Genomic DNA, 15,590 nt, shown 5'->3' on the forward strand with positions numbered 1-15,590 from the left:
GCACCCCCAACTCTCTGCCCTAAGCCCCCTGCCGCATCCCGCACCCCTCCTGCACTCCCTGCCCTGAGCCCCCTGCCACATCCCGCACCCCCAACTCCCTGCCCTGAGCCCCCTGCCACATCCCGCACCCCAATTCCCTGCCCTGAGCCCCCTGCCACATCCCGCACCCCAACTCCCTGCCCTGAGCCCCCTGCCGCATCCCACACCCCTCCTGCACCTCCAACTCTCTGCCCTGAGCCCCCTGCCGCATCCCGCACCCCTCCTGCACTCCCTGCCCTGAGCCACCTGCTGCACCCTGCACCCCGACCCCCTGCCGCACCCCTCTTGTACCCCACACACCAACTCCCTGCCCTGAGCACCCTGCACACCTCCTGCACCTCAACTCCCTGCCCTCAGCCCCTGTTGCACCCTGCACCCTTTCTGCACCCCCTGGGGGCAGCGTTGGGGTGGGGACTTCAGGGAAGGGATTGGAATGGGGCAGGGAAGGGGTGCGAAGAGGTGGTGCAGGGACGGGGCCTAATTGGAAGGGGTGGAGTGGCGGCGGGGCCAGAGGCATCGGGGGGTGGGGGTTCAGTGATGCGGCCCTCGGGCCAATGCACTAGTCCTCATGCGGCCTTCGGGGTCATCTGAGTTTGAGACCCCTGGCGTGGGGCCTGTGGTGCCTACTGTACCGACGCATGAGCGCGGCACTCAAGAGGGCGCCACAGCGGACCATACGGATACCACTAAGGCAAAAATCTCCGACAGCCGCACACATGGATGCGCACACACCTAGAATGAAATAGACATGAGTAACACATCTCGAAGAACAACAGTTACGAAAGGTAAGTAACCGTTTTTTCTCAAGTCATTGGAGCTGGTGCCTGGATGCCTCAGTGCATTAAAGTATCTGAGTGGGGACTAAAGATGCAGACAGGCACCTAGAGTGATGTTTTAGAAGTGCCTATCTCCAGTTTTAGGCTCCTTAATAGCTTTGAAAATTTGGTTCTAATTGCTCCAGGGCATTCCATTCTCTGCCTCCATGTTTGAAAGCTTAGTGCTTTTTAAATTATTATTTGTATTGCGGTAATGCCAGCAGGCCCAGTCGTGGACCAAGTCCCCGCTGTGCTAGGCATTGTACAAAAAGACAGTGCTTGTCCCAAAGAGCTTGCATGTAGTCTGGTTCTAAACTTACTGTATGGAGTTTTGTTGTAGCTGTGTCGATCCCAGGATTTTAGAGAGACACTGTGGGTGAAATAATATCTAGATGGTCCAATAAAAGATATTGCCTCATCCACCTTGTCTCGCTATGCTTACTGTGACAGAGTGCAGGGAGTTAACAGGTGAGCCTGCACTCTGATCAATGTGGCACTAATTGGCTCCTCCAGAGAAGCCTGATTGGGGAATGAAATCTAACTAATCAGGATAGCGGGCTGTCTGAGATAAAGGGTTACTTAGCCCATCAGCTGAGGACTGATTTTAAAAAAGGGAATATGAAGGAAGTGTGGGCTGGAGGAGCAGGGCTAGCTGAGCGTCAGGGAAATCACAATGAAGGGAGACATATCTCCTCTTTGGCCTTGGGGAAAGGGCTGAGGATACAAGGGGCATTTGTAAATGATACTACAGCGCAAAACTGCAAAGGTGTGTAGGTGAAGGGAGCCTAAATAAACAGGATAGTGTGGATATCCAACCAATGGAGTCTGCCCTGGTTTTATGTGATGCAAGAAGGCAGGAACAGACTGTGCCTTGCTACACTCACATAATATCAAAGTACCGGGTATAAGACCCTCACACGGATGCCTTGAAGCACTGAGGAACCGGCATGAAGGCCTGCAGTAACCTCGGTGCAGCTTTAAAGCAGGAGAAAAAAAGGTGTTGATGCAGAAAAAAGTACTAAGAAGGCTCTGAAGCACTAGGCACACCACCAAATGGACACCTCTCTGCACTGTAGCCCTGTGTCATAACCCTGTCCCTACCACATTTGAAGTGGTAATGATATCCATCCTTTTCCAGAGAAGCAGAGGCAATAGGATGGGGCCTCCTTCTTTATAGGAGTGACAACAGCTCCCCTACCCACAGGAACATCTGGACTACAGTATGGGGACCCCTAGTACTTACTCCTGCAGACCAGAATGTATTTGGTGGGTGGATAGATAAGCCAAGCCTGGTATACTTTTCAGTTCCTGCCACATTTACAGTCTTCTGTATGCCTCAGAAAAGAAGGTTTTGACATTTACATCCCACAGAGATGAATAGAGATGTTCCCTCACTTTCTCAGAGCTATTGTGTCATGTTGCCTGCAGACTCAGGCAGTCCTCACTGCACTGGTTTCACTGTAAAGCTTTTCTTCACAATCAGGGGGCCAAGAAATATACCGTTTTGCAATGAAAGCTGAGGTTCTGAAAACACATTTCCAGGACCTGGGGCCCTCAGCGCAGTCCTATCATGCATATGCCTTACTTTGGCCCTTGGCACTGCAGCCTCTTGAGTAGCACCAATAAATAAAAATTAGAGCTGTGATTAGGTGCCAAAATCAAGCCCACAGTGTTCAGACTTGGCTTGAAATCCTATGATTTGAAAAACTTCATTTGTTTTGTTCCAAATCTGTATTCTTGGTTTATGTTCTCCCCTCCCCAATCTCACAAAAGAATTTCTGACAATAGCAATAGAAACTCTGCTTTACATTGCAAAGTGTGCATTCGTGCTAATAGCAAAAATTTAAACAAGGATTACAAAAATGCTTCTCGGCATAATGAGTTTTGTAATTTTTTTGCTTTAAATTAAATATTATAGCTTATGTCAATCTTCATGGAATTTATAAGGACTCCCAATATGCTAATCCAAAATTTCTCAGTGAGGAGTGTTTCTTTCAGATAGCTGTAATAATTTGAAATCTCCTGTGTGAGAATGCTTGGAAATAATTTTAGGAGTAAGTGACATTGCAAATAAGAAGATTGCTTATAATTAAAACAGAGATTGACTTGCTCTGTTTATTTTCCCTTTTTTCTGGCATAGGAGGATTTTATTTCTTGTCAACCTAGATAGAAGTCTCATATAATAGGTAAACAATCAGAACTGAACTTTATAACTAAGAGCAAATTTGTTTTTTGTTTACTGTAGCTTTGCCAACAGTTTTTTAAATTTATTTTAAAAAATGACAGGTATAACAATGAAAATACCTCTATATCTTGGAGTTCTGCCACAATTGGACTGATAGCTTCAGTTAACAAGGCTCTATAATGCTGTCAAAAAAAATTTGGTTGAATATATCACTGTTATAGCAAGAAGAACTATAGCTGGTGACAAAAACAAAATGAATGTTTAGCTTGAATGAGATGACAGCATTTTTTCTTCCGTATTGAGTAGCATTAAGCAACGAAGGCAATGGGAACCCCCCTGCCCACAACATATTCTTTTCTCATGATGGGCCTGATCCAAAGACCATTGAAGTCAATGTAAAGACTCCCTTTGACTTCAGTGGGCTTTGATCAGACCCTAAATCACACCTGAAAGACATGTAGTTTGAGTACTCTTATTATGATAATTAGTCTAAGGGAGTCTGTTCACAGTGGAAAGCATTATCTTTATAAGTATATGGTTGTAGAGGATTTTATTTCTTGTCAAGCTGGAAGGAAATGTAATACGATAGTTTACCAGTAATGTGCTAATATGGTACACAGCATCAGGGTGGATAAAAATCTGGCCTTAAAGATGATCCTTCAGATCATCCAAAAAGGTTACATCATTCAATTCCAGTCCATACCAATACCTCATTCCCCTACCCAGACCTTATTCAGGGACCATTCACTTGTGTGTCTTGTGAGACTGTTACAATTCAGTGCAATAGAACCAGTACCTCTAGAATTTCCTATTTCCTTATCCCAAAAAAGAAAGAGGGTTGGCAACCTATACTAGATCTCAGGTAGCTAAATGTGTTCATATGTTGCAAAAGATTTTTCATGGTGACTCTCGCTGCTGTCACATCCCCACGTGTTTGGTTCATCACCCTCAGCTTACAGGATGTATACTTCCATGTAGACATATATCCAGCACAAAGGAATTTTCTTTGCTTTGTGTTGTTAGGGAACCATTTTCAGTTCTATGTGTTTCCCTTCCGACTGTCAAGAGCCCCACAGGTGTTCACAAAATGTCTTCAGTCAGCGTGCCTTATCTTTGCAGGTAACATCTACATGTTTCTTCTTACTTGGTGATTGGTTAATTTGAGGGAGATCAGCTCTTCAAGTAACTAATGCAGTTCAAGTAGCTCTTCAGCTGTTTTTGTTGCTGGGTCTGAAATAAAACCTGAACAAATCAAACCTTATTCCATCTCAGTCAAGCGAATTCATTGGAATGGTTATAGACTCTACAGCAGCAAGGGCCTTCCTGCCACAAGAGAGATTTCAGAGCATCGTACAGCTAATCTTGGGGTTGCAAGTTTGTCCATGGATGTCAGCAACAGTGTGCCTCAGGTTACTGGGGTACGTGTTATCATGCAATTTTGGAACCCTGTTTGCCGGACTTTGATTAAGCTCATTTCAAGCCTGGTTGAAGTCGCTGTCTCACTCAACCAGACACAACATGTCCATGAGGGTAAGAGTTCCAAGGCACATCTTGTCCCTTATTTGGTGGACAGACCCACAGAATGTGTCAAGGGATTCATTTTGCCATCCCAATTCCCACCAAAACTTTGGTTATGGATGTTTCAACAAAGGGTTGGGGAGCTCACTTACATAAGTTTTGGACTCTCAGCCTATGGTATTTCTTGCATACCAAGAATCACATACATGTCTTAGAACTCAGGGCCATTAGACCAACTATGAATCTATGAAAACTTGCAAATCTTTTCTGCCTTGTCTCAAGGGTACCATGACATAGGTGCTGACAGATAACTCCAGGGAAATGTTTTAAATAGGCAGAGGGGTTGCAAGATCGAGCCCTCTGTGTCAAGAAGCCATTATGCTGTGGACTTGGTGCTTTGTGAGCCAGGTTAACACTGCATCTACCAGGAGAAATCAATTAGCAGATCACCTAAGCAGGCGACTGACATCTTATGTGTGGTCCTTGAAGGACTCAATACTGAACAACATTTTTCAAGATTGGGGAAATCTACAGGTGGACCTGTTTGTATCCAAGGAAAATAGGAAATGTTCTCTGTTCTGTTCTCAAGGAGAGGGGGAGGGGGGGAGTCTGCATCAATAGAAAATACTTTTCTGATGCCATGGTCAACATACCTGATGTAAATCTTCCCACTGTTTCTATTAATTCACAGAGTGCTGAGGAAGGTCAGACAGGACAGGGTCCTGGTTACACTCATAGCTTCAGTGTAGCATTACCAGTTTAGGTTCTCTTACCTGGTATAGATGTCAAATCTCTCCTTTATAACATTGACAACATACAAAGACATAATTTCTCAGAATCAAGGTCTAATTTTCCACCCACAGCCAGTATCCCTCCACCTGACACCATGGATGACATCAATGGATAGGATGCCCAAAACATCCTTGGATGTTCAAAATATCTCGTTACAGAATAGAAAACTCCTCTACTGGAACAACGGACTTGTCCATAGTGAGAATCACTTCCGTTAGGGTTTCACACCGTGGTGGGGATCTGGTTAGAACATTAATTCCGTTTATTTGGATTTTTTATTATTTGAACAATTAGGTCGGTCCTTTTGTGCCATCCATCCTCAATTCATTTGTTTCTGTCACTTAAATCAGGAAATAGCCTTCCCTTGTTCCTGCTACTGATGCAGCATTCTGGAGACTCATCCTGTGGGCAGTCTTTGTTGTCTGATATAGGATAACCAATTTTAAGACCAGAAGGGGTATTACAATGATCCAGTCTGACCTTCTGCCTAACTGGCTAAGCAGCAGTTCTGCAGAAAAGGACCTGAGGATTACAGTGGACGAGAAGCTGGATTTGTGTCAACAGTGTGCCCTTGTTGCCAAGAAAGCTAATGCATTCGTAGGAGCGTTGCCAGCAGATTGAGGGAAGTTATTATTCCCCTCTATTCGGCACTTGTGAGGCCACGTCTGGAGTACTGCATCCAGTTTTGGGGCCCCCACTACAGAAAGGATGTGGACAAATTGGAGAGAGTCCAGCAGAGGGCAATGAAAATGATTAGGGGGCTGGTGCACCTGATGTATGAGGCGAGGCTGAGGGAACTGGGCTTATTTAGTCTGCAGAAAAGAAGAGTGAGGGGGGATTTGATAGCTGCTTTCAACTACCTGAAAGGGGGATCGAAAGAGGATGGAGCCCGGCTGTTCTCAATGGTGACAGATGACAGAACAAGGAGAAATGGTCTCAAGTTGCAGTGGGGGAGGTCTAGGTTGGATATTAGGAAAACTATTTCATTAGGAGGGTGGTGAAGCACTGGAATGGGTTCCCTAGGGAGGTGGTGGAATCTCCAACCTTAGAGGTTTTTAAGGCCCCGGTTGACAAAGCCCTGGCTGGGATGAGTTAGTTGGTGTTGGTCCTGCTTTGAGCAGGGGGTTGGACTAGATGACCTCCTGAGGTCTCTTCCAACCCTGATCTTCTATGATTCTAACACTGGCCATAGAATTTCAGCCTGCAATTCCTGCATAAAGCCCACGTGTTGTGGGTTACCTAGTACATCTAGTTATAGAATCTTTTAGAAGGACATCTTTACATGCTATGTAAAATAAACTAATAGCAGAAATCTTCTTCCTGTGTAGGTATTTGTAGACTGTGACCAAGTCATCTCAACTTTCTCTTTGATAAACTAAATAGATTGAGCTGTTTAAGTCTCATTGTAAAGTAGATTTCCCAGAACTCAGATAATTTTTGTGACTTTTTTTCTGAACTCTTTCCAAATTTTTCAATATCCTTTTTAAAGAGGACATCAGAACTGGACACATTATTCCAGTCATGATTTTATCAAAGCTGTTTACAGACGTAGTACCACCTTCCTGCTCCTACTGGATATTCCCCTGCTTATATATCTGAGGATGACACTAGCCCATTTAGTCACATCATTGCACTGGGAGCTCAGATTCAGTAGATTATCCACCATGATCCCCAGTCCTTTTACAGTCAACGCTTTCCACAGTGAAGTCTTTCCTCCTGTATAGATGACCTACATTCTTTGTTCCCAGATATGACCTTGCATTTGGCTGGATTAAAAGGGATCTTGTTGTTTGTGCCCAATTTACAAAGCAATCCAGATCAGAATACAATTGACTTGTCCTTATTTTCTATTCCGTTTTTCCTGAAAACAATAATGATTGGTATTCTTTATGCAATCATCCTTTAATTATTTACTAACTTAATCCTGTAGCAGCCATTCCATGATTTTGCGCATGTTTATATCAGGCTAACTGGCCTATGGTTACCTGAGTTATCCCATAAAACTTTTTAAAATATTTTCCTTTGTCCTGGAAATTCACCAGTATTCCAAGATATATTGATAATCAACATCAGTGGTTCAGACAATTCCTTTAAAAGCATTGCATGTAAGTCTTCCAGTTCTGCATCTTTTAAAATGTTTAACTCTGGAAGATAGTGTTTAACAATCTCTCTAGCAATAGCTGGACTATCAAATATTTCATTGTTACTGCCTTCTCTCTCCTTTCCTTCTACTCTTACTCTGAGCAAATCAGAAGTTACTTCTAAATATATACAAATCAGCTACACAGGCCCCAGCATTCTAAATTTGTGTTCTTTTCCTGTTCATATGAAATTTGTAGTTAGGACCCTAATTCACAAAGATCCATACATAGGACAGAAAAGGGATAATATATTTGTCATGTTACTTTTAAATTATATAGGCCTTTTCTCATACTAGTAACATTACTTGCTGTTAATTTGTCAAAAAGTAGTATGTTGGTGTTTAGTGGGTGTTTGTGACACTTCCCAGGAGTACCCAGGGTTGTGAGCCACCTTGCTATTGCCTGCCCGTAGTGTGAGGAAGCCTTGTCCGTGCCTGCTGTGGGTCACCTCCCTGTCTCCCCTGGGCATGAACACAAGTACACTCCTCTTGGCCTACGGCAGCTCCACTGTCCCTCTGCAGGTTAGCGATAGGCACACACTCCAACCCCAAGCCCTCCAAGTGTCTCCCTGGGGTGTCCAGCTTCTGGGCACTGAGCATTGACAGAATTCACAGATCTGCTGCTCCCAAAGGAACAGTACACCCCATTTTACCAGTTACACCTCAGGATCACTGCACTGCTTAACACACAGCATTTAGATATGTTTATAGTGAAAACAAGTAACAGTTTGTTTAACATAGTATAGAGGTTCTTAAGTACCAAGTGAAATTATTAGAAATAAATTATTACGTGTAAAATAAAACCATAACACCTTTTACAGCCTAGATTGAATTAACAAGATACTGTCTTGTCTAATGAAGTTCAGTTCACCCAAAGTTCTTGCAGCATTTTCCAGCCAGGTTGGCTATGACCCTCCTTTCATAAGACAGAACATGCTGGCAGTTCGTCTCCTGGGTGAAGGATAATGTCTTCTTGCCATCCCAGATATATCAGAACAGTCCTTTGATTTTTATTCATAAATCAGGCCCCTTCCTGCTGTTTGTTCCTTTCAGTAGATTTTGTGATCTCTGGTTGATTTTGCAGTCTTGACTAGTTGGTGGCTCAAGATGCAAATAGACTTTCATTGTGAGACATGCACTGTACAATACACACCTGCCAAGACAGAGAGATAAGGAAACAGTTTCATCTGAGGATAATGGCAAAACGGAGCTCCAACAGTGTATCAATTGGCTCAAGCACAGGGCAGGCATGTGCTCTAAGAGCTGTAACACCAGTCCTGCTCAGCCAAGATATACTGGTGATGTTCTACAACACTGACAGTGGCTTGTATCAACAAGGAAACAAGTTTCAGGTCCTCAGACCTGCTATGAGCCTCTAATTTGCTCTGTTCCTAGGTGAAGAAAGAAAATAAATAACATTAAACAAAATAACAATCTGCTGTCTTTCAAAAATTAAGATAAAGAAATAAATATCGTAGCAGCTCATTAAGCAAGCAAAGGTTAGATCCAGGAGAGTGGAGAGTCAGACCCTGGGATGTCTGGCCATCAGTTGACTTACTTGTATCATCCAGCAAAGGTGTATGTGTGTGTGTGTGTGTAGTCTGTCGGTTCAACAATGACATTTTCATGCTATCTCTTTTTGTGGATTCTGGAGTGACTGAAGTCCAAAGCATGAGCAGATCAGGCAGACAATATCATTGATGAGCCTCTTGGTAGCTATAGCAGTAGTATGACGCTTTTCCCTTGCAGCTAACAGTCGATTATTTCTGTCCTCTTCAAAGGCTTGAAAAGCTCTCAGTGTTGTGTGTTGCCCTGCTGTTCTATTTAACACAGCCTTCTAAAGATCATCTGGTTTTATTGCATCAAAGTGTATGCTGTTCTTGATGCTGTCCTTGTAGCACTTTCTGGGCCGGCCTTGATTCCGATGTTCTTGTGCCAATTCTAATCTCCATAGAATATTTATCTGGGAAGTCGATATTCAGGCATCTTAATGATGTGTCCAACCCAGCGTAGTTGGGCTTTTATCAGCATCGCCTCGATGCTTATGGCATTTGACTTTTGGAGAACCTCCAGATTGGTAATTTTGTTCTGCCAGCGGATCCCCATAATGGTGTGCAGAAACCGCATATGGAAGGCCTCTAGCTGTTTGAGATGCCATTTGTATAATGTCCAGGTCTCACAGCCGTAGAGGAGAGATGTGAGCGCAAAAGCATTATAAAGTTTTATTTTTGTTGAGAGGGTTATATTGTGGGATTTCAGGATCTGGTTATGTACTGAGAAGCTTTCTGTATCCTGTTCATGATCTCTTTGTCAAGAGATCCATCATTGGAGATGTTGCTGCCGAGATAGGTAAAACTGTCAACTTACTTTAGTTGGATTCCACTAATGGATATGCTAGGGCATATGGTACAGAGCGGTGAAGATGATTGGTGCAACACCACAGGTTTTTTCCAGGCTGATTGTGAGGCCAAACAATTGTGATGCTATAGGGAGGTGATCTATGATGCACTGGAGATCTTCCTCTGTGTGTGCTAGAAGGGCACAATCATCCGCAAAGAGTGCTTCTCTTCGTAGTTTTATTACTTTTGTTTTTGCTTTAAGCCTTGTAAGATTGAAGACTGAGCCGTCATGTCTGTATCTGATGTATATGTCTCTGTTGAGCCCATTTGAAGCATGGTTGAGAACTTGGGTGAAGAAGAGGTTGAACAATACAGGGGCAAGGACACAGCCTTGTTTGACTCCATTTGAAATGGGAAAGCAGTCAGTAAGATCTCCATTAAAAAGTACCTGACCTTGCATCCCCTCATGAAATAAACAAATGGTCTTAACCAGTTTTGGTGGGCAACCAAGTTTGCTGAGGATCATCCATAATCCTTCTGTATTGACTGTATCAAATGCTTTTGTCAGATCAATAGAAACACTGAACAGATTCACATTTTGTTCGATACATTTTTCTTGTATTTGCCTGATACTGAAAATCATGTCTATGGTGCTACGGCCAGGTCAGAATCGGCACTGAGTCTCAGGTAGATTGGCTTCTGAGACAGATGAAATCAGTAGGTTCAGGAGGACACAAGAAAAGATTTTTCCAGCAACAGATAGGAGAGATATCCCACGGTAGTTATGACAGATCATTTTGCTGCCTTTATTTTTAAATAAAGGAATAATTGTAGCATCTTTGAAGTCTTGTGGCATTTCTTCGTTGTCCCAGATGTCAGTAAGGATCTTCTGGAGTGTTGTTACAACATTTGGAGCCGCAGATTTATATATTTCTGCCAGTATTCTATCTGTGCCCGAGGACTTCACTGAGCTCATCAAACTGATTGCCTTTTCTATTTCTTCAAGTGAGGGTGGTGAGTCAAGGTGGTGCTGAATAGGCTTTTGAGATATCTGATTAATAGCACTGGTTGCAGTTGAGAGTGGTCTGTTCAGTAGTTGGCTAAAATGTTCAACCCATCTCTGTTCCGTGCCATGTTTGTCTTTGATGACTGTCCTGCCATCAGCCATCGTGAGCAAACCTGTGCCCACCTTTGAAAGTTCATAGACTAGCTTCAAGGAATCAAAGAACTTCTTTGTTTCATTTGTTTCTGCACACATCTGAGTGTCTTCTGCTACCTTCTCCCACCATTTATCTTGTATCAAGCGTTGTTGTCTTTGTGCCAGCAAAGGTACGAAAGTTTTATTTCAGGTGATGAGAGTAACAGGCTATAGCCAGGATCATGCACTTTCATCAATGGCCCAAAACATTGCTTGTATGTCTTCAGTTGTTGCTGCTGCTATATAGAGTTCCATAGGAAAACTTTAAAAAAGAGAGACAGAGAGAGAAAGCAGAAGTGGCCCCATGTTGTTGCTGGCCCTCAGATCTAATTCAGGTGCCCCCCACCACTCCATTACTCCTCCTATGCAGGAACGATCATCTCTCAGAAGGATCATTTTGGCACCAAAGCCAGAGAAATTGGATCTAGCTACATGGTAACTAAGAGATGCCAATTAAAATAGGTTATTTGGGCGTGTTCATAAACACCCATTTAATCCTGAGAATGTATTCCACAAAAAGGACATTTTCAGGGGCTTGTTCTATCTGTAAAGCATGGTGCAAAATCATTAGCATGGATCCAGTCACGTCCTGAGTTAAATGTATTTTTGGAGTATGTAGAGTAAAGTTTTCATGTGGGCCTGAATCTTCACAATGTAATAAACCAAGTGATGGCCATTTCTAATGCACTAGAGAGCAAGTGGGTGGAGGATTTTGTTTCACCTGGATGTAGGAAGATTTGTTGCCTCATTTCTCAGCCCTGTGCCAAGAGGTCCTTCTTGGGATCTAAATTTTGCATTAAGTGCCCTGACCAAGCATCTCTGTAATCCCTTGTCTGATATGCCTCCCTCCCAACCCCCTGCTATCTTTAAAGTTGTCATCCTGATTGCAGTCACTTTTCAAGGATCATTTTGGAGTCCTGTCCTCTCATGACTGCAAAGTTGTGCTACGAGTGAGTAGAATCCTTAATACCTAACTAAACTCTGTTCCACGGGTCACAAGAAACTGTCTTTTCCTCCATCTTTTGCCACATACAACCCCCCCCCCACACACACACACACATAAATCACCCTTCTGGCCTACTCTGCATATCAGGAGACCTGTAAAAATCCACATTGGACGTTCTCTGTTGTTCTACACCACTCATAAAATAAAAAAGCTGCCAAGGCTTCTGTTTTTAGATCATAAAGTTGGTGCATTTCAGAAGCTTTCAGAGGTAAAATGCCACTTTCCCCCCACAAAAAAAATCTGTGCTCATTCATCCAGGTCTATGGAAACCTGAAGGATAATATGCAACATATAAAGAGATGTAGGGTGGCTACCTGGGCATTTTTTGGCACCTTCACTAAGTTTTATAAATGAACCATGCATGCCTTATCAGTCCCTGTCACTGGAGGGAGAGCTGTGCATCCTATGCTCATCCAGTAACACTTCAAACAATACACAACAATACAAACATCTACTCATTCATCCTTTGTTTTCCTCCCTTGACACACACTGATTAGACATCCCATTGTAATGGAACTACAGACTTTCCCGTTGAAGAATAGAAAAAAATGTGTTAATTTACCCTAGGGTTGCCAACTTTGTACTATTTAAAAACTGGATGCTCCAGCAGGAGTGCCGGAACCTCCCCTGCCCCGCCTCTTCCCCCTGAGGCCCCGTCCCTTCCCCTGGGGCCTTACCCCTATTCGCTCCTCTTCCCCTCTCCCCCATTGCTTGTTGGTTTTCCCCTCCTACCTCCGCCCAGGTCGGAGGGACTCATCTGTGGGGCTGGGGCTGGGAGCTGCAGTCGCCCAACACAGGCAGGAGGCAGCCTCGGCTAAGTAGAGGCTGGTGCAGGTGATGACCCAGCACCTCCCCTGCCTGCAGTAACCAAACTTTGGGTGTCCAGTAAATAGATCTGACCGGACACTGTCAGGTCGCCTTTCAACAGGACTTTCTGGTTGCAAACTGGACACCTGGACACCCTAATTTCTTCTAACGAGAAAATCGGCAGATCCCTCTGACCCAGCACAAGGATAATAGTTCTAAGGGAAGGCTTGAATTCTCACATCCTCCTTTGCTTTCTATTTGGTGCACAATTTGTCTTTCTGCTAGTAGTTGGGGTGAAATTTGAAGTTCTGCAGTAGGAAAAGTGTGTGATCATTTCTTTTTATGTCTGATAACCTGTTAATGCTTAAATGAACTAGTTCCATGGAGCAACTTTGGAAGTATCTCAGACTGCCTTGTTCTCTGGGAGTGGTGTCACTCCTAGCCTGTCTTGATTGACAGGACCAGTTCTGTCTCCACAGAGCTGCAAACAGAGGTAAGACCCATTGTAAGGGATCCAAAGACGTTCCTTCTAGAAGAAAGAAAACTTTTTAGGTAAGTTAAGAATTTTCCTACTTATTTCACACACCTACCTCCATCATAATAATCTTATACAAACACTGCAATCCCTATGTGCATAGGGAGGGACACATGCAGACTGCAGCTTTTCCCCCAGGATTGCCGCCTCCTCTAGAAAAAACACTGGTAGGGGATTAAGGATGGGCGGAAACTGAGTGTCTCCTTGCAACATTTCCTTTAACCCATTTTTAGCTGATTGGGTCTCTTGCTCCCCAACGGAATGGATTCCTCCCCTAAACCCTGCAGCTCTGTGGGGATCTACCGAAGGTAAAGTTTATCAACATGGAGACATTATATTTTTGTGCTGGCCTGGAGTCCCCCTGTGGCTCCTGCCTATCTCTACCTTCTTGGTTCCAATATAGCCACACAACAGGCTGTATTACCTTTTACAATTAGTGGGGCTGGAGGGGGGAAACAAGGGCAATGTACATCCCCTCCCCTTGTCTCATCTCAGCTTTCTAGTTCCTAATCCCTGCACCACACAAATCCTGACCCCAAAGAGAGTCTTTGCAAGGCCCCAAGAAAGGAGTTATGTGCATGGATCTTGCGGGAATAATATGGACCTTGGTACCCTACTATCAAGGATTCACTGCGAAAGTATGAAGCATGTTGAAACCTCTCTTCGGAGACTGACCATGGTTTCTTCAGTTATATCAGTGCTACTGGGCAAATGAGTTGGTGTTCTGAGACTGGCTGCCTCGGATCCAGCATGGCTGCCCACTAAGTCATTAGGCTAGCTCCAGAAAGGTATTTTAAACAGTTATTTGAAAGGGAAAGCATTGTTAGGTGCTTGCATTTTGCTTCCTGTTGGCTTTTTACATTTAAAAAAATGTGTACAGATAAATTTGGAGTTAATGGGATCTGAGTAAACGTTGATTTAGATATGGGAGTAATCAGAGGTGCCTGTGGACAAACTAATTTGAAAATTCACATCTTCTGAAGGTCTACTAGCATCACACATTTGTGCAGATAATTTAGATAATAAAACCATGTTATCAAGTGCTGACACAGACTGAATTATGAGTGGTAATGACAGCAAGCAAACTCACAGATTGGGATGCTTCACTTCTCTCAGGCTATTTCATCTTCTGTCCAAATTATAACCTCTAATTTCAAAGGTGCAGACACATGCTATTGATATAAAGCTAGCAACTCTTTGCTGGTTTATCTTTTTATAATGCTATAAAGGCTGTTACATTTTGGTATGATGATGATTTATATTACTATCTTTATAATAATTTTAAATTGTACTATTGTAACACTATTGTTACAAACTGTTACTATATTCTGTAGATCTCACTTCTACTAATGAACATTATACATTTTCTGGGCCAAATTCTGCTCTCAGCAACACTGACATAAATGCATAGTAACTTCATTGACAGCAATGCAGTTTTCTGGGTCAAAACACTCCCCTCTATTGATGGTTTCTCTGGTGGCGAATGTGCCTCCCTCTCTCCCACCCGTCCTATTGTTCTGCCCAGAGATTTGTGCCTGAGAATTGGGGAAAGGACCAAAGGTGGGGCTGCGATTGACATGTATCTTTTATGTTCAGGTTTTTAGACTGTGACTATCATTGTGGTGTGTCTCCCCATCCCCAGCTGCCAATGATAAATATCTAAAATGTTGTTGGAACCTGAGACTGCATTCATTTTTGTGCAGAACACCTCTCCACACTGTGGAAAACTCCCTTTAAGACCTTGTATACACTACAGAGTTTTGTCAACAAAAGTAATCTTTCGTCAACAAAATAATGTAGGTGTACACACTACAGTGCTCCTTCCACCGACAAAACTCTCCTGCTTTGCCGACCAAAATAAAACCACCTCAACGAGAGGCGTAGAGCTTTTTGTGGCAAAGTTGTATTGACAGATTGTCAGTATAGACACTGCGCTTGGTTATGTTGATGTAAATAGCCTCCAGGAGGCGTCCCACAATGCCCATCCTGACCATTCTGGTCAACAGTTTGAACTCTGCTGCCCTGCAGCCAGGTACAGAGGCATCTGCCCCTCCCCCTTTAAAGGCCTGGGAATTGTTGACATTCCACTTCCTGTTTGCTCGGTGTGGAGAGCTCCCATCACATCTTCCCAGCTGACTATGGCGAGTCCACGCAGCAAACGCTCTCCTGCTCGGAGCACATCTGAGTTGGTGGATCTGCTGGCACTGTGGGGAGAG

General features: G+C 43.6%; 1 protein-coding gene across 7 annotated transcripts in view; it reads left to right on the top strand.

Moving 5' to 3' along the window:
* Positions 1-15,590, top strand: part of ADARB1 (adenosine deaminase RNA specific B1) — a 264,078-nt gene that overhangs the window by 132,691 nt on the left and 115,797 nt on the right. For 2 of the 7 annotated variants that reach the window (XM_024201220.2, XM_024201222.2), the window contains one exon: positions 13,319-13,391. The exons of the other annotated variants lie outside the window; for them this stretch is intronic. The gene's annotated coding sequence lies outside the window, so the exon portion shown is untranslated. The remainder of the gene's footprint in view (positions 1-13,318; positions 13,392-15,590) is intronic. 7 annotated transcript variants of the gene reach the window in all.

The sequence above is a fragment of the Terrapene carolina genome, unplaced genomic scaffold (genome assembly GCF_002925995.2).
Source record: "Terrapene carolina triunguis isolate 2854851 unplaced genomic scaffold, T_m_triunguis-2.0 Scaffold391, whole genome shotgun sequence".
Classification (NCBI taxonomy): Eukaryota; Metazoa; Chordata; order Testudines; family Emydidae; genus Terrapene; species Terrapene triunguis.